The following is a 22,943-nucleotide window of genomic DNA, read 5'->3' on the forward strand; positions in this document are numbered from 1 at the left end:
AACTCCCTTATGGAGTATGCTAATGCCATGCAACAGCAGTTTCTTGAAGGCTCACTCTGATGAAGACTCTGCTTCTGAGGACACTCCGGTTGTCAATGTAGACCAATCAGTTCGGCTGGAACCCATGGTGGAAGACCTGACTGTTGAACAACCAGGTGAAACCGTGGTTCCGACCGAAACCACCCATGCGACCGAAAATGAGCTCCCGCCTGATGCCGGTCTTCAAGTTGATGCCGATGCAGCTTTTGATGCCGAAATTGAAGAACTTTTCTCCTGATTTTGTACTTTTTCTCTTTTTTGTTACCTTTTATCTTTGTAATCGGGCTATGCCCCTCTGTAATAGCTTTTCAATGAATGAAAATTTTGCTTGAACTCTTATTCCGGTTTCGATGTGTATGCGTGTACTTGTAATGTCTTCTATTATTCCAACTGTTATTCTGGTTTTGATTGTTAAACTAACTATGCTTACCAGCCAACCACTCCTTAACCGAAATAATTACTTCGGCTGAGGAGTACTCAGAGTTGGTTTAATCCAGCCAACCACTCTTTAGTCGTACCCATACTTCGGCTGAAGAGTACAAAGAATTGGTTTAATCCAGCCAACCACTCTTCAGCCATACCTATACTTCAGCTGAAGAGTACAAAGAGTTGGTTTAATCCAGCCAACCACTCTTCAGCCATACTCATACTTCAGCTGAAGAGTACAAAGAGTTGGTTTAATCCAGCCAACCACTCTTCAGCCATACCCATATTTCGGCTGAAGAGTTCAAAGAGTTGGTTTAATCCAGCTAACCACTCTTCAGCCATACCCATACTTCGGCTAAAAAGTACAAAGAGTTGGTTTAATCCAGCCAACCACTCTTCAGCCATGCCCACACTTCGGCTGAAGAGTACAAAGAGTTGGTTTAATCCAGCCGACCACTCTTCAGCCATGACCATACTTCGGCTGAAGAGTACAAAGAGTTGGTTTAATCCAGCCAACACTACAAAAAAATTGACTTTTTGCGACGGTAAAATACCGTCGCTAATACTCCTAATGCCGTCGCTAATACTTTTTGCGACGGCAAAATGACTTTTTGCGACGGCAAGAGGGGGGTCGCAACTGCAGGAGTTGCAAAAGAGTTTTTGCGACGGTAAGTGCCGTCGCTAATGTTTTGCGACGGCACCGTACAGTCGCTAATAACGTTTGAAATTTCTTAACTTTTTTGCGACGGTCCTATTTTACCGTCGCTAAAAATGTTATTTGAGACGGCAAAAAATACCGTCGCTAATAGTCTTTTTTTAAAAAAAACACTATTTTTTGCGACGGTATGTGCCGTCGCAAAAAGTATAAAAAATATTAAATTTTTTATTTTTTGCGACTGTTAATGCCGTCGCAAAAAATATTAAAAAATAATAAAATTTTTATTTTAAATAATAGTCTTTTTTTAAAAAAAACACTATTTTTTGCGACGGTGTGTGCCGTCGCAGAAAGTATAAAAAATATGAAATTTTTTATTTTTTGCGACTGTTAATGCCGTCGCAAAAAATATTAAAAAATAATAAAATTTTTATTTTAAATAATAAAATTTCTATTTTTTGTGACAGTATAATGTCGTCGCAAAAAGTAAAACCTATAACAAAATTAATAAAAATATTAAAATTTTCTATGTTTTTTCCGACGATGGTACCGTCTCTCACTCTCTAAGAGCTGATTATTTACATTCCATTCACAAAAACATCATAACATAAAATAAAAATAAAAATTGATCAAACCATCAAATTCAATATTTTACAAAGAATAATTAAGCTGTACATGTTCATAAAAGCATATTTAAATTATAAAATTCACCCAAATCCTAAAAAAAAATAAAATAATAAAATAAAATCTAAAATTCAGCATTATTTTCCATTATTTAAAAAGGCCTACAATGAGAACTTTCGGTTTTGGAGATTATAGGGCAGCCCAAATCCAAGCATTCAAAACAAATAATAAGTCTTTCGAAAGGGAAAAATATAAACATGTAGAAGATATTGCATTAGACAAATTGATTTCAACTGCTCCAGTGACGTCTTCCAAGTAGAAATGGCCATCCTCTAACTGAGATATAATGCCCATGACCCATCCTCTAAAGAAGGAAGACAAGAACCTTTTAGATGAACAGCCAGTAGAAACAACAGCAGTGCTTTTCCCGGAAAAACCAACATCAAGTCTGTTGAAAAATGCATAAGCACCAAATCAGTTCCATAGAAAAGGTTTCAGTGTGGACACAATTATGGCTCTACTATTAACTACCAGGTACATAAAACTTGAAAAAAGGGCAAGGGCTCAGTATGCGTTGCCTTTGGGTTCCAATATGTAACAATATCTCATTCCTACAGTCACGTTTTACGCACTCAAGCGTCATGCAGCTTATTTCACAAATTTCCACTGGGTTACGTAATTAATGTCGATGCTAGTTTATGTAAAGGTTAATTAAAGAATTGACCTCTAAGAGTAACTGAATGGTGGCTAATAAAAATTGATAGCAAAGACATGAGTTATATAAGAAAATTTTGATAGGGAATATATGAAATGATAGAACCACAGTTATCCCTGCAAGACTACCTAGAACCAACACAAAATTACTTTTGCCTTCTATGCTATATAGGCTTTTTCACACCACCATTTCCGTGTTTAAAAGAAGAGATGACCACTTTTGAGTAGACAGAAGGGATAGACAGTTACCTAAATTGGGTCTGGAATTGCATATATATGTGAACAGACAGTTACCTAAATTGCTTTCATAATTGGATTTTAATGTGCAATTTGGTGTTTCATAAATCAAAATGGGTTGGCCCAGGCAGTATTGGGATGGAGAATAAATAGGTTTTTTAACGGACAAACAAACAAATAAATAGGTTTTTTATTACTCGAATTCATTACCAAATTCGTTATATTATTATCAATTTTAATGATATCATACACGTGCCACACAGACACAGAAATCAGAGAAATGAATGGTTACCTCAAGGTGGAACTTGTACTTTATACCAAAGGGGCTTGAAGATTTAAATTTCTGAACCCAAAAACAGAAATAATCCCTAATTGTCAGATAGTGTCTCCAATGGTAAAATGAAAATGATAATGACTAATACCCCAAAGATCTACATGTATGAGGCAAAAAAAAATTACCTTCTCAGAAAATTCTTCATCAAAACGTATCCAGTAAACACTATTACGAAAAACCAGTCCTTCGGCTGCATACTCACAGAGAAAATCACATCAACCAGAAATTGAAAAAACTGGTGTAACTTGCCAACAGTTTCAACACTCGTATTCTAAAAATCAAGTAAAGATCTTTTGGTTCACACATGCATATTATCTTGTTCAGAAAACAAAAAGTTCATAATGATTAGGCCTTTTTTAAATTAATCAAATTACTTGGCATCAAAAAATTGAAGGGAGAAGACAATCGATGATTATGAGTGACAGGTCACCTCATATTAAATTGGAAAACGAATTACAGTAGCTGGTCAGATTTTTTTTTTTTTTGATCTGTCAACATATTTTCAAGAATAAAGCTGTCTTATGCATGTTAAGAAGAAGAGGATGTCTACAAGAATAAACATGTTAAATAACATGTTAAATAAATAAACAAAAATGAAGAAGAAGAGGATGTTTACAAGAGACAAACACTCTTATGTAAGAAAGCTGCCTTAATCAGTGTATCACATCCAAAATCATCACAAAACTACAGATTCATTTTGAAGAAACAAATATATAGGACTCTAGGCAAATACTTCAATAAGAAAATCCAACAAAAAAGACAACACCTAAATATTTATAGTTTTTCTACTTCATGAAGGCTATACAAATTGACCATAAGAAAAACACGGGAAGAAAAAAAAGAGTGCATCGAAAGAAAAAATTCATCCAAAATCATCCTCTATATAAGAAAACTCCTTTGACTAAGGAAGTATACAACCATGTGACCCCCAACATCTAGCAAAATAAAAGGCCTCACTGAAGGCACAAATGTATTATTAGGTGATCCAACTCCTGAAAATCAGATTTGCATTTAACTTTCCAAAATAAGTAGAGCCATTAAATAAGCTTGTCGGGCCTAAATTAAGCATGCCTAGTGTGTGTGTGTGTGTATGTGTGTGTGTGTAGTATCTCATGCATTATAATATGCAGGAGATATGCATATATATATTGTTTGTTAAAATGAGTGCCTTTGAAGCTATATTCATCATATTTCTTGTTTTTCATGCCATATATATTTAGTCTGTTGCTATTGGACAAGCACACAACCAATATGATATTTGATTAGGTTCTAGTTGTTAAAAAAAAACAAAAGAAGGTTCTAGTTGACTAATCTCTTTGGGCTGTGATGGGTTTGACATGGGCTAATTAATCAGTTTGGTATGGGCTAGCCTTGGGCTTATGCCCCAAACCACAAACCAAAATGAATTCTGGCTAATCCAAATTAGACTTCCCATTCTCTTTCCCCTTAACCCAACTTAAAACACTTCCATACCATTAAATTTTATCACCAGACGTCTGATAGTTTTATTCTAAATAGTGCCTAATTGAGTTTTGTGTTAGGCCAGCATACGCCAAAGCCTAATATAACTCAACTCTAGAGATAAAAATGTGTAGTGGATACAGTGGTTTTAAGCCTATCCCATGAAATGTTTGGAAACTCAATGCGGTGTTAACAATTCAAAAGTCCAAACTTAATTCGGACTAGACCGTAACAGATATACTGAATATAATCCCAATATAATGTTGCGGTGTTAACAATTCACTTTCCTTGGTCTACAACAATAAAATTCAATGCTCAATGCTCAATGCTCATTTTTATCTTATTTTTATATCTTATATATAGGCTTATTATTTCATAGAGAGCTCATATTGGTGGAATTAATTCAGACCAAGAAAACCGCAAATAATAGTGGTAATTAGGACCACATGACCAAACATGTACTAATCTCAGTTTTGCAGTCAAAGAGCTTGGGAATATTTATCTTTATCATCCATAATCGTTTCCCAATCTCAGTTTTGGCCCCTCCTAAGTATAATTTCTAATTCCATGAGCAGGGGATTGATCGCACAGCGTAACAAGCCTTCTAACCCATGCAGCCGGGGCCAAGTCAGGCTTCCCAATGATTTGGGCAACCTAAACCAAACCCCATCCCACAAAGTAAATTAATCTCCACCATAAACATCATTAAACAGAAACTATCAATCAATATCAAGTATCACAAGTAACCAAATCAAATATCAAAACAACCTAAATAGTGAACCCAATTGGAGAATTAAAATAAGAATAGCCAAATTCAATAAATAGTGCATAATTCAACAAATCCCTTGGCATTAATTTATACCCATTCAAAACCCAAAAACGAGCACAAAATCAAAAACCCACATAAGAAGTAAAATCATTGATTATACCATGAGAATTAATTAACAAGTCTCTAGAGTACAAAATTAAATATTCAAAACAACCTAAATCAATTGTTTTGACATTTTTATGGATGAATAGTCTATGGTAGTTTATACAAGTCCCAAGTGAACCCTGCATGAAATTGTAGAACATACCCACTAAGATAGATTTTATGGTGAGTTAAATAGCACCCCTACCTACCCGATTTTAGACCATATAAAAATATCAAAAACAAAAACATATGCCTGTCAGTTTCACCCCTACATAAATAATTTGAGTATTTTCTTTGATTTTATTTTTATTTTTTACTCTTTTTTTTTCATCTCACACAAACTATGTTGAGATGTGAGAGAGAGAGAGAGGCTTATCCGTGAAGTCGATCGGTGAGGAGTCGATCTTGCGAGGTTGATCGGTGAGGAGTTGATCTTGCGAGGTCGATCTGTGCAGACGAAAATGAGAGAGTGAGAGAGAGACTGATGAGATGAAGTGAGAGAGAGACTGATGAGATGAGAGAGAGAGAGAGAGAGAGAAGCTTACCTATGAGATCGATCGGTGCAATGAGAGAGTGAGGTCGATCGGTGAGGAGTCGATCTTGCGAGTTTGATCGGTGTGGAGTCGATCTGTGCAGATGAAAATGAGAGTGAGAAAGAGACTGATGAGATGAGATGAAATGAGAGGAATGAGAGAGCTGTGTGCATATTAGGGTTTTTTTTGGGGATTTTTGGTTGAGGGGGGGAAAAACCAGCGGGAATGGAAAAGGGGGAAGGGATTAGGGATTTTTGACATTGGGGATTTTGGGTTTCGGGGAATGGAAAAAGGAAGGGGGGGATTGGAAATGTTTTTTGGAATTTTTTTTATTTTTATTACAAATGAATATTTAAATAATAAAATGATTTTTTTTTTTTTTTGGCAACGGAAGAATTGTTAAAAAATTTATTTTTTATTAAAATAAATTTTTTTTATAGTTGATGAATTTTATTTTTTTTTACATTTAGTAAGGTTGAAAATTTATTTGTTTCATATTTATTTTAATGAATAAAAAATTATTTTTTTTTTATTTGGTAGAAGTAGGGATAATATTTTCCATTAAAATAAAGTTAATTTTTTGTGGTCAATGATTTTTTTGTGACTCATTTTTTTTTTTATACTAAAAATCAAGAACTAATTTTTTGTGGTAGAGGATAGAAATGGCAGTAGTGGTGAAAGTGGTGGATAAGAGGTGATAGTGGTGGTGGTAGTGATGGTGAATGAGATAAGTGGTGAAGTTGTGGTAGTGGTAGAGGAGATAGAATAGCGGTGGTAGATGAGAGGTAATGGTAGTAGTAGTGGTGGTAGTGGAGTGGTAGCGATGATGGTAGTAATGATAGTTGTAGAGATGGAGTGACAACAGTGGTAGTAGTGGAATGACATTTGCAGTAGTGGTGAATATGGTAGAGAAGATGGGTGGTGAGAGAGAGATAAGTGAGAGACAGACACAGAAAGAGAGAGAGACATAGAGAGAAGAGAGACAGATAGACAAACAGACAGAGAGAGAATAGTGATGAGTGAGAGAGAGAAAGAGAAGAGAGAAAGGAAGATGAAAAAATGGATGAAAAGATATAGACAAAGAGAGAAAGAGCGAAAAGAGATAAATGAGAAAGAGACAGAGAGAGATGAGCGAGAGAGATAAAGAGAAGAGAGATGAGTGAGAGAGGCAGAGAGAGAAGACAGATGAGAGAGATAGAGAGAAGAGATATGAGCGAGAGACAACGAGAGAAAGAGAGAAAGAGAGAGACAGAGACAGACAGACAGACAAACAGAGAAGAGTGATGAGTTAGAGAGAGAAAGAGAGACAAAGAGAGAAAAAGATAGAGAGTGAGAGACAGAAAAAGAGACAGAGAGAGAAGAGAGATGAACGAGAGAGATAGAAAGAAGAGAGATGAACGAAAGAGACAGAGAGAGAAAAGAGATGAGAGAAGAGATAGATAAATAGAGAATATGAGAAGGAGAGAGTGAGCAAGGCGAACATAATGAGGGAGAAATAGACAAATAGACAAGCATACAGAGAGAGAGATGAGTGATGAGTGAGAGAGAGACAAAGAGAAAGAGATAGACAGAAAAAGAGACAGAGAGAGAAAGAGAGAGAGAGAGAGAGATAGAAGGAGAGATAGAAAATGAGAGAGAAACAAGAGATGAGCGAAAGATAGACAAAAAGAGAGAGAAATAAGGCGAAAAGAGATGAGCGAGAGAGAGACACAGAAAAAGAGAGAGACATAGAGAGAAGAGAGACAGATAGACAAACGGACAAAAAGAGAATAGTGATGAGTGAGAGAGAGAAAGAGAAGAGAGAAAGGAAGATGAAAAAATGAATGAAAAGATATAGACAAAGAGAGAAAGAGCGAAAAGAGATAAATGAGAAAGAGACAGAGAGAGATGAGTGAGAGAGATAAAGAGAAGAGAGATGAGTGAGAGAAGCAGAGAGAGAAGACAGATGAGAGAGATAGAGAGAAGAGATATGAGCGAGAGACAACGAGAGAAAGAGAGAAAGAGAGAGACAGAGACAGACAGACAGACAAACAGAGAAGAGTGATGAGTTAGAGAGAGAGAGAGACAAAGAGAGAAACAGATAGAGAGTGAGAGACAGAAAAGAGACAGAGAGAGAAAAGAGATGAACGAGAGAGATAGAGAGATGAACGAAAGAGACAGAGACAGAAAAGAGATGAGAGAAAAGATAGATAAATCGAGGAGAAGCTCAATAAATAGAGAATATGAGACGGAGAGAGTGAGCAAGACGAATATAATGAGGGAGAAATACACAAATAGACAAGCATACAGAGAGAGAGATGAGTGATGAGTGAGAGAGAGTGAGAGTGAGAGAGAGACAGAGAGAGAGAGATAAACAGAAAAAGAGACAGAGAGAGAGAGAGAGAATGAGAGATAGAAAAAGAGAGAGAAACAAGAGATGAGCGAAAGATAGACAAAAAGAGAGAAATAGAGCGAAAAGAGATGAGCGAGAGAGGGACACAGAAAAAGAGAGATGGGCGAGAGAGATAGAGAGAGAGAGATATAAATAAGAGAGAGAGAAAAAAAAATGAGAGAGATAGAGAGAAGAAAGATGAGCGAGAGAGATAAAGAGAGAAGACATAAGAGATAGAGAGAAGAAAGATATACGAGAGACACAGAGAGAAAATGAGAGAGATACACAGACAGACAGAGAAAGAAGAGTGATGAGTGAAAGAAATAAAGAGAACAGAGAGAGATAAATACAGAGAGACAGGAAGATGAAAAAATGAATGAAAAGAGATGTTATATTAAAAGAATAAGACAACATCGTTTTTTTTATTTTTTTTGTGACAGAAAAATACCATTGAATTTATTCAAACTATTTTGTGACTGTATATATATGAAGCTGTCTCAAAACCACAATCACTATGTTAGGTTAGAGTTTTTCAAAAACTCTTTTGAGAAAATTATACTTTCTTATTTTCCGTGTTATATTATTTTTACTGAATTTTTTTAATATTTAATTTTTTTAATTTTTAGACACACCTAACATAAATACACCTAAAAAGTAAAAAAATCTTTTAAAAATTCACTAAATACCAAAAATACAAAAGAAATACAATAATTCAATACATTTTTTTTTTATATTTGTATGTATTTATTAATTTTTAAAAATATTTTTTCATAATTTTTTTTTTTAGATACATTTAAGTAAAGTGCATCTAAAAAAAATATTTAAAAATTTAAAAATATTCACTTAAAAAAAAAACCACAAAAGTGACTTTTTGCGACGGTAAAAAATACCGTCTCAAAAAATCAGAGTATTTGCGACGGTAAAAAATACCGTCTCAAAAAACAGAGTATTTGCGACGGTAGAAAAATACCGTCTCAAAAAAGAATAGTACTTGCGACGGCAGAAAATACCGTCGCAAATACTCTCTTTTTTTGCGACGGTATTTTTCTACCGTCGCAAATACTCTGTTTTTTGAGACGGCATTTTTTACCGTCGCAAATACTCTGTTTTTTGAGACGGTATTTTTTACCGTCGCAAAAAGTCACTTTTTGCGACGGCAAGTGTACCGTCGCAAATAGTTCCGTCTTTTAAGCCCCATTTTCTTGTAGTGCAACCACTCTTCAGCCATACCCATACTTCGGCTGAAAAGTACAAAGAGTTGGTTTAATCCAGCCAACCACTCTTCAGCCATGCCCATACTTCGACTGAAGAGTACAAAGATTTGGTTTAATCTAGCCAACCACTCTTCAGCCATGACCATACTTCGGCTGAAGAGTTCAAAGAGTTGGTTTAATCCAGCCAACCAATCTTCAGCCATGCCCATACTTTGGCTGAAGAGTCCAAAGAGTTGGTTTAATCCGGCCAACCTCTAAGTTAGTTTTTCCAGCCAACTTAGAATAATGTTTGGTTATTCCGACCAAACGTCCTGCAGCCTGGATCCTTATCCTGGGCTTAGGAAGGGTGTTGGTTTAATCCAGCCAACCTCTAAGTTAGTTTTTTCAGCCAACTTAGAATAATGATGTTTGTAATATTTCTAACTTCACTAAAGCTAACTTTCACAAAGAACAACCCATGCTTGAAAAGAATCGATTGTTTTATTGAAGAAAAAGAAATTACACATGTTTAAAAGGAAAAAAGCTAAAAATAAAATAACTTGAGATTGGCCGTGTTCCATGGCCTAGGGATTGCTTTGCCATCCTTGTCTTCTAGGTGGTATGCCCCTTTGCCTGCTAACCCAACGACTTTGTAAGGACCTTCCCAGTTCGGCCCTAACTTGCCATCTCCTGGTATCAAGGTGTTTCCCATTACTTTGCGCAGTACCCAATCGCCGATCTTGAATTGTCTTGGATGCACCTTTTTGTTGTATTTTCTAATTAACTCTCGTTGGCATGAAGCAATGTGAACCAGTGCTCTTTCTCTTCTTTCTTCTACAAGGTCGAGTTCCAATGTTATGGCTTCTCCATTTAAGTCTGGATCAAAGTTTTCGCTTCGAATTGTGGGGAGGCCAACTTCCAGTGGGATTACTGCTTCCATTCCGTAGGCTAAGGAGAATGGTGTCTCTCCTGTTGATCGTCGAGGTGTGGTGCGATAAGCCCATAAAACATGAGGAAGTTCATCTGCCCACTTGCCTTTTGCCTTTTCTAACTTTTTTTTCAGTCCATCCAAGATGACTTTATTTGATGCTTCTGCTTGGCCATTTGCTTGAGGATATGCCGGTGTAGAATTGTAGAATTCTATCTTGTATTCTTCACAAAAGCCTCTAAAGATTCTGCCGTCGAACTGAGTGCCATTGTCTGAAATTAGGGCTTTTGGTATGCCAAAACGAGTGATGATATTCTGCCAAACGAACTTCTTCACATCTTTTTCTTTGATTGATGCCAATGCTTCTGCTTCCACCCACTTTGTGAAGTAGTCTGTTGCCGCGAGAAAGAACTTCCTGTTGCCGGATGCTGTTGGAAGTGGTCCTACTATGTCCAAGCCCCACATTGCGAAAGGCCATGGGCTAGTCAATGGTAGGAGTTCTCTAGCTGGTTGATGTATTTGGTGTGCGAATTTTTGGCATTTCTCACACTTCTTCACATATTTTTCTGAGTCTGCCTGCATGTATGGCCACCAGTATCCTTGCGAAATGGCCCTATAAGCTAGCGATCTTCCTCCTTGATGGCTTCCGCACACCCCTTCGTGTATTTCGAACAAGAATGCTTCCACTTTGCTGGGGTGAACGCATTTTAGGTAAGGTCCTGAGAATGATTTCTTATATAATGCCAAGGATGGGGAGAGCCAAAATCGCTGTGACTTTGCTCTTATTCTGTTGGCTTCTTTTTTCTCTTCTGGTAGGATGCCGTCTTTTAAGAATAGGATGATGGGATCCATCCAAGAGGGGCCTAGTTCTGCTCAACATACCTCTTCTGCTTCTGGTTCTTCAATACTCGGTCTAGGTAGGTAGTCGATTAGTAGTGGATGAGGTATAGAGGAATCTGCCATTGAGGCGAAGCCTGCTAGTTCGTCTGCTCTGCTGTTTTCCTCTCTGCCAATTTGTTCTATCCGTACTACTTCAAATTTCTTGATCTCTGTTCTGACCAACTCTTGGTACTTGGCCATCCTATCATCCTTTGCTTCATAGTCGCCGGAAATTTGATTTACCACCAACTGTGAGTCGCTGTAGACCATTAGTTCGGTGGCCTTCATGTAATATGCTGATTTGAGTCCTGCGAGAAGCGCTTCGTACTCCGCTTCATTGTTTGATGCTGGGAAGCCAAGGTTGATTGCTTGCTCTACAACCAGGCCGTCTGGTGAGATGAGGACTATGCCGAGTCCTGCACCATGCCGGTTGGATGCTCCATCCACAAAGAGCTTCCACATCTCACCAACGAATAACTTCCAGCAAGTGGAGGGGTCAGATGATGTCGTGGGGTCAAGAATGGTGTTTTCTTCAAGGTCCATGCTTGCTGTCTGCCCCTCGCCATCTGTTTGTACTGTTGGTGAACCTTGGTTTGTTTCTTCCTTGTTGTCTTTAGTCTGGTCTGCCTTGGGGTCTGACTGAGTACCGTCTACTAGGGGTTGCGCTATTCCGGCGTCAACTTCCGTCCCCAGTTCGGTTGTATCAGTTAGGTCGACTGGGCAGATATGATGACTTCCAGGTGTAAACTCTACGACGAAGTCTACCAAAGATTGGGCTTTTATTGCGGTCCTGGGTTGGAACCTGATGTCGAATTGTCCCAACTCTACTGCCCACTTCAAAATTCGCCCAGAAAAGTTCGCCCTCTCAAACAAAGCTTTCAGTGGGAAAGCTGTGAGGACGACTATGGTGTGGGCGTGAAAGTAGTGCGCCAATTTCCTGGAGGCCATCATCAAGGCTAATGCCAGTTTTTCCAGTGGCAAATACCTTGTTTCGGCTCCCAGCAGCGTCTTGCTGACATAATAGATGGGCAAGTGTTAGATTCCTTCTGCACGAACCAACACTGCGCTAACTGCGTGCTGAGAGACTGCCAGGTATAAGAAGAGTTCTTCACCAGGTACTGGGGTAACAAGCAGTGGTGGGGAAGACATATATTCCTTCAAGCTTTCCAGAGTTTGGTCGCATTCTTCATCCCACTCAAACTTGGCCTTTAAGGCATGAAAAAATGGTCGTAGTCTGTCTGACGACCGGCTGATAAATCGGTTGAGTGCGGCCGCCATGCCGGTGAGATGCTGTACTTCTTTCACAGAGTTGGGTCTCTCCAAATCTTGGATTGCTTTGATCTGGGAGGGGTTTGCTTCTATACCTCGGTTGGTCACCAGGAAGCCTAAGAATTTTCCAGATCCAACTCTGAATGCGCACTTGGAAGCGTTGAGGCGCAACTTGTGTTTCTTCAAGATTTCAAACATCTCCCCTAAGTCCTTGCGATGGTCATTCTCATCCTTGCTTTTGACCACCATGTCATCGATGTATGCCTCCATTGTTCTGCCTAACAATGGTTCAAACATCTTGGTGACCATCCGTTGGAATGTTGCCCCTGCGTTCTTCAGGCCAAAGGGCATGACCTTGTAACAGTATAGTCCTCTTGGAGTTGTAAAAGATGTAACCTCCTGGTCTGGCTTATGCATGGCGATTTGGTGGTAGCCTCTGTATGCATCTAGAAAGCTAAGTCGATTGTGCCCTGCCGTTAGGTCCACCAGTTGATCTATCCGTGGTAGAGGAAAGCTGTCTTTTGGGCATGCCTTGTTGACTGTTTTGTAGTCGACGCAGACACGCCATTTTCCATTCTTCTTTGGCACTACGACCGTGTTGGAGATCCATCTTGGGTAGTGCACTTCTCTAATTGCTCCTGCCTCCAACAGGTTACCTACTTCTTCCGCCACTATTTCGGCATGGTGAAGTGCCGATCGGCGAGTGCGTTGAATAACCGGCCTGGCGGATGGGTGGACATTGAGTTGGTGACTGGTGAAGTTTGGATCAATGCCTGGCATGTCGTAGGGTGTCCACGCAAACACTTCGATGTTAGAGGTCAAGAATTCCAAGACCTCTAATCTCTCAGTGCTGGACAACGATGAGCCGAGCAAGAAGAACTTATCCGAGTTCTTTTCATCTATTTTTACCTTCACCAAGTCCTCCACCGCTTTCTAATCAGCCTCTTTGCCGACATCTGCGAATAGTTCATTGCTTTCAGGTTCTTCCACCGAATGAACGTATCCTTTGGCAGCGCGGCTGCCATTTACCATGGCGAAACATTGCTTTGACATGATCTGATCTCCATAGACTTCTTCAATTATTCCGGTGTCGTTGGGAAACCGCATTACTTGGTGGTAAGATGATGCCACCGATCGCATGGCATGCAGCCATGTCCTGCCCAGGATGATGTTGTAAGTGGAGGGGACCTTCAATACCCAGAACTCCACTTGTTTTGTTACGCTTCCTACTCTGACTGGAAGAATTATTTTTCCGACGGGCCATTCTGGCATGGAGTTGAATCCAATTAGAGGAGATACGGCAGGTGCCAAGTCTTTGTCCTGCAGTTTTAATTGTTTAAATGTTTCGTAGTACATGATTTCACATGAACTACCCTGGTCAATCAGAACCTGCTTGACGTCAAAATCCTTGACTCGGAGAGTGACAACTAGGGCATCATTGTGAGGACAGTATATTCGATCCAAGTCTTTATCCGAAAAAGACATGACGTTTGTTGCCTCTGTTTTCCCCTTCTTGATGGCAGGTTGGGCACTTAGCACCTCTCTAAAGTGCTCAGCCTTTTTGATTGATCCCCTGAGCTCGCATACACGCTCAGGTTCAAAGACTCCATGTATCACATTGATAATGCCTTGAGGTGGGGCGTCGATTGGCATTCCGTTGGGGTTATTGTGATCCTGGGGGGCTGGCTGCGTCCCTCCTTCAATGTATTTGTCCAAGTGACCTGCCGCCACCAACTCCTCCAGGTGCTGTCTCAATGGTGTGCAATTCTCAGTTCGGTGCCCCTTTTCTTTGTGGAAGGTGCACCGCGATCTTTCGTCATAGTCCTTCTGAGCTTCTCCTAGTTTGGCTGGCCACTTGACGAAAGGCTCATCTCTTATTTCGCTAAGAATCCGATATATCGGTTTCTTGAATACTGTGGTTATGGCAGTGCGGATTCTTAGCCATCTTTTATCCGGGTCTTCTCCGTTATCTCGTCTGCCACGTCCGTTTCTGTTCTGACGATCCACTGTGTTGACCTTTGCTGAGGTTTTCTTTTCTGGTACTGCGGTCGCACAAGATTTTGCTTTGGCACGTGCGCCATCCTCCTCTACCCTGATGTGCTGATGCACTCTTTCCATCAGGGCTTCCATGGTGAGGGGTGGCGTCATGGTGATCGAGTCCCGTAGCCTGTTCCCGACTGGAAGGCCTCTTTTATATTGTGCAATGGCGAGATTGGTGGGGCAGTCCCCAATCTGATTGAATGTCTCCCAATAGCGACTATTGTACGATCTGAAGGTCTCTTTATCGCCCATGTCGATGGAGAGCAGTTGGTCGATTTCCACCAGGGTTTTAGTGTTTGTTCGGAACCTTGTTACAAAGGCCTCTGCTAATTGCGCCCAAGAGGCTATGCTGCCCTCAGGAAGTTTCTCGAACCAAGTCAAGCCTAGGTCGCCAAGGCTTGATGGGAAGAGTATGCACATCAAGGCCTCGTTTCGCCTGTATACAGCCATGACTTGGCGAAAGTGGCTCAAGTGTGAGTAGGGATTCGTCTTCCCTTCATATGTAGTGAATTTTGGTTGAAGGAAGCCTGATGGTAGGGACGCGTTTTCAATCGCCGGAACAAACGGTGAAGTCTGTAGCCTTGCTAATGCCTTGTCCGTTGGTTCGTAGGCAGGGCGCGGTATTGGCATTCCAACCTCGACGCTTCCATGCGTCCGAGGAGCCAACCGCTGTAAGGTAGAAACTCTGTGCGGATCCCGCGCCCTGGCATCCTCATTGCATCGTGCTTTCTCTTCGAGCACGGTTCGTAAGTCGGATGATCTGGGTAATTCCGTCTGTCTAGATCTGGTTTGGTGTGAATGCGAGGGCCAATACGTGCTTCCTTCAGTGTATGATCTTTCAGATCTCATCATCTCAGACCTGGAGTGACGAGTTCTGGAAGACCAGGATTGAGTGTCGCCTGTCCTGAGGCTTCTGCTCTCTCCTTGCGAGGGTGTAGTATTCCTACTACGATTTTCTGAGTGGTGAGGGGGCGTCTTGTTTTTGCGCCCCTCTCCTGTCGCCACTTCTTTTTTCTTCATCTGGCGTTTCAAGGCCTCCATGTCCGCCGCCATCTTTCTTATCAATTCATCTTGCTCTTTTACGCGATCTTCCAGAGCTTGAGGGTCAATCCTCCGCCTTTGCCTGTCAGGACTTTGAGAACGAGAGTGACGGGGGCTGTTAGCTCGCCTTCCCCTAGTATCCCTCCTGGTGTTATGTCGTTGGGGCTCCAAGTCCGCCATGGGAGGGACAGAGGGTAATCCTTCACGCCTTGCGCCCCCATCTGGAGTTAGCCCGTCGACGGCGGACTGTGGCAATTCTTCAATGTGTGCCATTGATCGTAAAGGGGAGAAGCTATAATCAAGAGGTTTTGTTCTGTCTGTTATTTCCACAGACGGCGCCAATTGTACGGGAAAGGAATAATTCTCCTCGTATAATCCTGTTGACTAAGTCCACGCTCCTCCGTACGACGTCGCTTTGTCACCTGAAAACACAAACGTGAGCTAGCCGGCGGGTGTGTGCCGGAAACCTCTCCGATGCCCAAGTCAGCAAACTTGACAAAAAGACAAAGCTCAATGTATTCAGAAAACAAAATTGTATGTTGTGTTTTTGTGTTACCTCCTCCAAGGTGATGTTTGTGAGCTTTTATAGGTTTTGAGTGGCACAATCCTAGTAGGACTTTTATTCCTCCATGCAGAGTCCTCCTAGGATTTATACTCCTAAAGGATAATGCTTATCCTTTTACACCCTCCCCCACTGCTTAAACCAAGTGGGATGGTTTCTACCATGGCCGAATTACCATTTGACCGAAGTAAAACTGGCTATGTTGAGTCACAGAGTAGGCCGAACTATCCTTAGTTCGGTTCTTCCGTTAATCTTTCCTATCTCGGCTTTCCATGTAGAACTCATGGTACGGTTTAGACCGAACCAACGATTCGCGACCGGTATAACTCCAAGACCGGTCTAACTTCAAGTTGCTTCCAAACCGAAGTAGTTTTACAATTCCTCAGCCGAAGTAACTTCATCTCTTTCGGCCGGAGTAACTTTATCTTTCTTGGGCCGGAGTAACTTCTCGGCCCTTTCTACCCAGTCCGTACTTTGGGCCATAAAGTCCACTTCATAGCTCGGCCCAATTTTTACCAAAATTACCCTCTCACCAATGAAGTACAAAAACCAACAATAATTTTATTTTTATGGCAATAAAAATGGCACATGTTGTATGTCTTTCTCTTAGGAAAACTAAACCAGTGATTTAAATATATTAGCAATATAAATGATGAGGGAATCCCCTCTTTTGGTCCAGTGAAATTTTGTGGCATGAATGGATTTTGGAGAATGAACATTGAGTTGCAATATGTTCTATGCTTATTAAGAAATTTTGTACCAGCACTTTCAGAAGATGCTGTCAAGTGATAGCGCTGTGATTGTTGAGACTGGGGACTCTTGGTTTAATTGCCATAAACTAAAGTTGCCTGAGGGATGCGAGTAAGTTGTGGAGAGAATGTTGCATTTTTTTTTTTGGTTTTATTATGCTTTATGATACAAAAAATAATATGAAATTGGGGTTTGCATGTATGAGTTCCAGATGCAATATGGATCAATTGGCTGGGCTGTAGGTGTGACTCTTGGATATGCACAGGCTGCACGGAATAAGCGAGTGATTGCTTCCATTGGTGATGGTAGCTTCCAGGTAATTATGCATACATTTCAATCTTCATTGTATATAATATAGTTTTGATTTTTGTAAATTCTCCTAATCTTATGAATACTGTATTGGATATACTTCCTACGTTGATGTTTGTATATCTTCATCTTATGTCACCTAGCATGCACAATATGAAGGATTATAAACTTAAGGGATTACAGTAATGGGATTCACTGCTCTGAATTTGTCCTTGTTAACACCTATTTTGGTGAATGCTTGGCAGGTGACCGCACAAGATGTGTCAACAATGCTGAGATGTGAACAGAGGACCATCATCTTCCGTATAGAACCCGAGAATTTTTGTTTCTTAGTGGATGCTTTCATAGTACTTGTATGTATAATTAGTTTGAATTGCATCTTTTGTGCCGATTTGTTTTGTAATAATTTTTAACTTACCACTAGGCACTAGTTTAACTTTATTTCATCTTGGAATTGAAATATTTTTGCATATTGAGGAATATGAATTGATCTAGTATTATGTTTACCTAAATTTAGTCAATATATTGTATATTTTTCATCTTTATAAAAGGTATTTTTTTTAGTTAAATCTTACAGAATTAGCCCAATTTTTTTTTTTTATAAAAAAAATGAAGCTATAACAGCGTTTTTAAACGCCACTATAGAATACCAACAGTTATATTTTTAAAATAGAAAAGATCTATCATGGCGTTTTTAAAATGTCGCTAAGTGTAGAGTGACGTCATTGAATCATTATGCAGCACATTTAGCGGTGTTTTTAAAAACGCTGCCCATACTGAAATAGCGACGCTTTTAAAGCGTTATAAAGTTACAGCGACGGCCGCATCTTCGACGTTTGGTACTAAACGTCGCAAAAACAATTGGCGGCGTTTTTGATACCTATGGCGGCGTTTTTTAAACGCCACTAAAAGTTCAATTTCCAGCAGTGTAATACGGTCTTTGTTTGACATTTCTTTAGATAAGTGAATTTTTTGTGTTATTACCAAAATTTAGACCCTCAATTCACACTACACATTTATGTACAAAGCGGAGGTGAGTTGTTGTGCCCGATTCTGTCCCTGAGAACACCCACAGTTATGAGGTCCTTGGACTATTCAATAGTATTTGTACTAAATCAAAAATTGGAAATGAAGGCTTTCAAAACCAGTCACATTACTTTAATTGTTTAATTAACAGATGAATCCTTCTAAATGAATCGCCACCTGTCACCTTAAATTACTATTCATGCTCATGTATCTGGGTCTTTGAATCTAGGGCGTGACAAAACCTTTGCCTTTCATCAACAAATAGTCTAGCTTTTTGCTATTAAAAAAAATAATAATAAGATAAAAATATTTCCAACTAGTGCTATCAAAAGCCTTCTTGAAATTGATTTTGAAGATGAACCCCTTGATCTCATCCTATTCTATTAAGTAATTAGATGCATTCTTTCAAGAAAATTTAGCTCAGCAAGCAATTATCTTAGTTTCCACTTGGTAAGAAAAGTATTTTTTGTAACACAATTGGTAAATACTATTATTATATAATCTAATTAAACATAATTTTAATGAATATTTTGTTTTAATATGATAAGTTTCAATAACATGATGAGAGTTGACTCTTAATTGATTAATTTTTTTGGAAGAATCACGCTATTGCGCATAAATTTAGAAGAAATAATTTAAAAGTCATAAACATATTCTTTATATTTTTTTGGTTTTTGTTTCTTGGTATTATACTATATTAGACTTTTCAAATCACTTATGTAATGCTATTTTACTTAAAAGATTGGGTTTATCCCATGTTGAAATCTCAACAATATTTTAAAAATCATATCGGTGAGCGAATTGAAAAAAAAAAAAAAAAAAAAAACAGGTGGACGGGTCACCGATTCAATCGTCGAGTTGGATCGGAATCTAACCATGACGTCATAAATATATTAAAATTATATTTAAATATAAGTAATAAAATTATAATTAATTTAAAAAATAAAAACATGAAATTATCTTAAATATTTCTCCTAATATTTTTTATAAAAAATACAATAATATATTTTAAAATATTATTAATTTTAATTTTGGAAGAGGAAACCAAATATTCAATATTTCCTCCATATGATTTTAATTCAAATAATTTGATTGAAAGAAGAACAAAAATTTTGGAAGATATCAAAATTTCAAATCTCCCTCCAATAAATTTGATTGAATCACACATAGATTTCTTTAATTTTTTTGGAAGAATTGTTTTCTTATGAATAGGTAGAGACTTTGACAATAATTTCAAACTCTCAATGGGATTCTTCACAAGAAGAGACACTTGAAAAAGAATTTCTAATTAAAATTTTCTTATATATATAATATGAAAGATAAAAAAGAAAAGAAAGAAAGAATAAAAAAATTAGTTAGAAAGTATTAAAAAAATTCAATATATTTAATTTCATAAACCTGGTCGGTTTGTCGGACCCGTTCCCGGGTCACCCGGTTCGGCGGTCCAACCGCCGATTTTTTTGGCTCTCTCTAAATAGGCCGGTTTTTTACTTGGAACTGCTTAGAGGGCATGGACCAGAACCTCGATCGGTCGATGGTTTAACCGATCGAACCGACCGATCCAGTCCGATTTTTAAAACCACGAATTTCAACATAAGAGAATTTGAGGGACTTATAGGGCCCACCACAAGTCTCGTTTAAATAATCCAAACCGTTCATTTTGTAGGACCCTCAATGTATAATATCCATGAAAAAATTTAGGTCAATCCAATAATCGTAACTTTTTCATTTTATTGCATTTGTTTCTTAAAAAAATAAACGGTCTATTTCAAATATATGTTTATCATCTATTTTTCAAAGACGAATATAATAAAATAAAAAAATTATGATTATTAAATCAAATTAATTTTTTTCATGAATATTATACAATAAGCACTTTACAAAATAAATAATTCAAATTATCAAAATACAACTTATGATGAGTCCTATAACCCTCTCAAATTCTCTCCTATTGAGATCGTTAACATGAAATATCCACACCCGTAGGCAAATGCACCTTCTTTGGTGCATGTTGTTCCTCCTTTTGATTATCTAAGCTTGCAGCCATGCATCAAAAACCTGAAAAGTTGCCAACAGAGTTATAACAGCCTCGTTTCGCTTGTCGATATTTTAATTTAAAAGCAAAAAATTTATTAACAAAATTAAAATGTGAAAAAAAAATTCAATTTATATAAAAAGTCAAAAACTTCTTTTAATTCACTTTACTTTTTTTGTATATTTTTTCCGTAAACAATTAAAATGTCATTCTCAAACATTTTTTTCACCACATATTGTAGTCAAATATTAAAAAAAATACTAAAAACACTACTTTCCAAACGATCCCAATACTCAAAAAATAGAATATATATGATCCAAATTTAAATTAAATATTGATTTAACTCTCATAAAATATTTGAACAACACATTTTATTTTATATGCCTTTTTTTATGTATATTTTCAGTATTCCAAGCTTTACTATTTAAAAACATGACAACATGTAGGAAAAATTACACATCAGTAGGATTTTTCAAAATATTTACAGATTAATGAAAAAAATTATAAATTTAATTAATAATATTTATCAAGTTTATCATCACAACTTTACCTTCTCCACCCTAAAGCCCAAAATTTTAAAATCTGACTTTAAATCTTTTTATAATCTGAAGGTCGACGTTGAATAACACGTTTGTTTCATGTTAAACAACCACCTCTACTTTAATGTTATATCTTGACCATCAGATGTGAGATTTTCAAATTCCAAGTTGAACGCTGTAGAACAGTGGAGTTTTGGATGGGTGCAATAGCAACTTAGATTTGGTATTTTTTTAATTTTCTTAATTTTTAGTTTATTGATATAATAATCATTCCTGTATGGTGACTTATTTCCCTCTTTTGTGGGAGCCTTTTCTCCTCCTCTATGGAGGTTGGGATCATTTATTCTATAGAAGTTGTTTATCTATTTTTGAGATTTTGTGATACCGTTATTATACCTCATTCATCCCAGTTGTTACTAATTTTACAATAAAAATTTTCTTCCCTATCTAAAAAAAAATTATCATTCATTTAAAATGATAAATTTTTTTTAAAAAATAGAGTTGTAATTCTCCAAAAATAATCCTCAAAAGTAATTAATAAATGACATATTGTATTCCCCTTATTTTTTTTTCATCCTTCGCTGCAATAGAGATTATTAGGTTAGATGAACCTTCACAACGAAAAAGTGTAGGTCCATGTGCGCTTTTAATAATGCATGTTGCCATTAGTTTCCCTGTAACTCTGATTGAAGGGTGAGAATTGCCTATGCAACAACTCTCTCCGTCTCTGTCTCTCTTTAAATCAAGCCAAATCTAATTTTCAATTCCATCAAATAATATCGATTGCATGAATTTTTATCTCCACTCAACCCTATTAAGGCCATTTTGTTAGTTAAATTTAAAAAATTCATATTTTTATTTATTACACTAGTTTACGTCAATCTAAGTCTACTTATTCCCCTAATACTACCATCTACTATCACCGTATCGCATATTTTCAGTATTGCCACTTTTAGTCTCCATTGTATATGACTAAACTATGTCAATGTATTCATTCCGAACTTTGCCTTTTCTAATCTTGCCACACATCAAACTTAACATTCTCATCTTAGCAACACTCATTTTATCTTCATGTTTCTTAGTTGCCCAACATTTCATCACATACATTATCGCTGGTCTAATAGCCGTTCTCTGGAACTTCCCTTTTAATCTAATGGGCACTCATTTTTTGTATAATACTTCAGACGCACTCCTCCACTTAAGCCACACCGTCTTAATTCTATAGATCACATCCACTCCAATCTCCCCAATCGTTGTGATAATCAATCCTAAATAACGAAAATGTTTACTCTTAGATAGTTCTTGGTTCTCAATCTTCACTTTTTCTCTGCTTTCATTGTGACTGTTACTAAAATTACACTCCATATACTCTATCTTAGTTCTACTTATCCTAAATCCTTTAGATTTAAGTGCTTCTCTCCAAATCTCCAACTTAGTGTTAACTCCTTCTCTAGTCTCATACACTAACACGATATCATCTGCAAAAAGATACACCATAGCACATCATCATGAATATTGCACGTCAACTCATCCATAACTAAAGCAAAAAGATAAGGACTTAAAGTTGATCCTTGGTATAACCCTACAATAATTGAAAATTCACTCGTCTTTCCAGCAGGTAATCTAATAATGATCACCATACCTTGATACATATCCCTAATCACATCAATGTAACCTTTAGTCACCCTTTTTTTCTCTAACACCCACCAAATTATATCTCGAGGCACTCTGTCATATGCTTTCTCAAGATCGATAAAAATCATATGAATGTCTCTTTTTTTTTTCTCTGTATACTTTCCTATTACTCTCCTTAAAAGATAGATCACTTCCATTGTTGACCTACCAGGCATAAATTCAAATTAATTCTCTGGCACCTCTGTTATATCTTGCAATTGACGTTCCATCACTCTCTCTCACTTTCATTGTGTTACACATTAACTTAATTCCTCTATAGTTGTTGCAATTTTGGACATCTCATTTATTCTTATATATTGGCACTAAAAGACTCTTCCTTCACTCCTCTGGCATTTTTCTACTCGACAAAATCTTGCTAAATAACCTAGTC

At 37.8% G+C, this 22,943-nt stretch overlaps 1 long non-coding RNA gene across 1 annotated transcript; it reads right to left on the reverse strand.

Moving 5' to 3' along the window:
• Nucleotides 1–1,857: 1,857 nt before the first annotated feature.
• LOC114275462 (uncharacterized) lies at nucleotides 1,858–6,202 on the reverse strand. The gene is made up of 4 exons (XR_014339547.1): nucleotides 5,949–6,202; nucleotides 3,155–5,850; nucleotides 2,988–3,038; nucleotides 1,858–2,192 (listed from the first exon to the last, which is right to left on the reverse strand). It is a non-coding gene; the product is annotated as an uncharacterized LOC114275462 (long non-coding RNA).
• Between the last annotated feature and the right edge of the window lie 16,741 nt (nucleotides 6,203–22,943).

Source organism: Camellia sinensis, chromosome 1 (genome assembly GCF_055761805.1).
Source record: "Camellia sinensis isolate YWXY chromosome 1, ASM5576180v1, whole genome shotgun sequence".
NCBI lineage: Eukaryota > Viridiplantae > Streptophyta > Magnoliopsida > Ericales > Theaceae > Camellia > Camellia sinensis.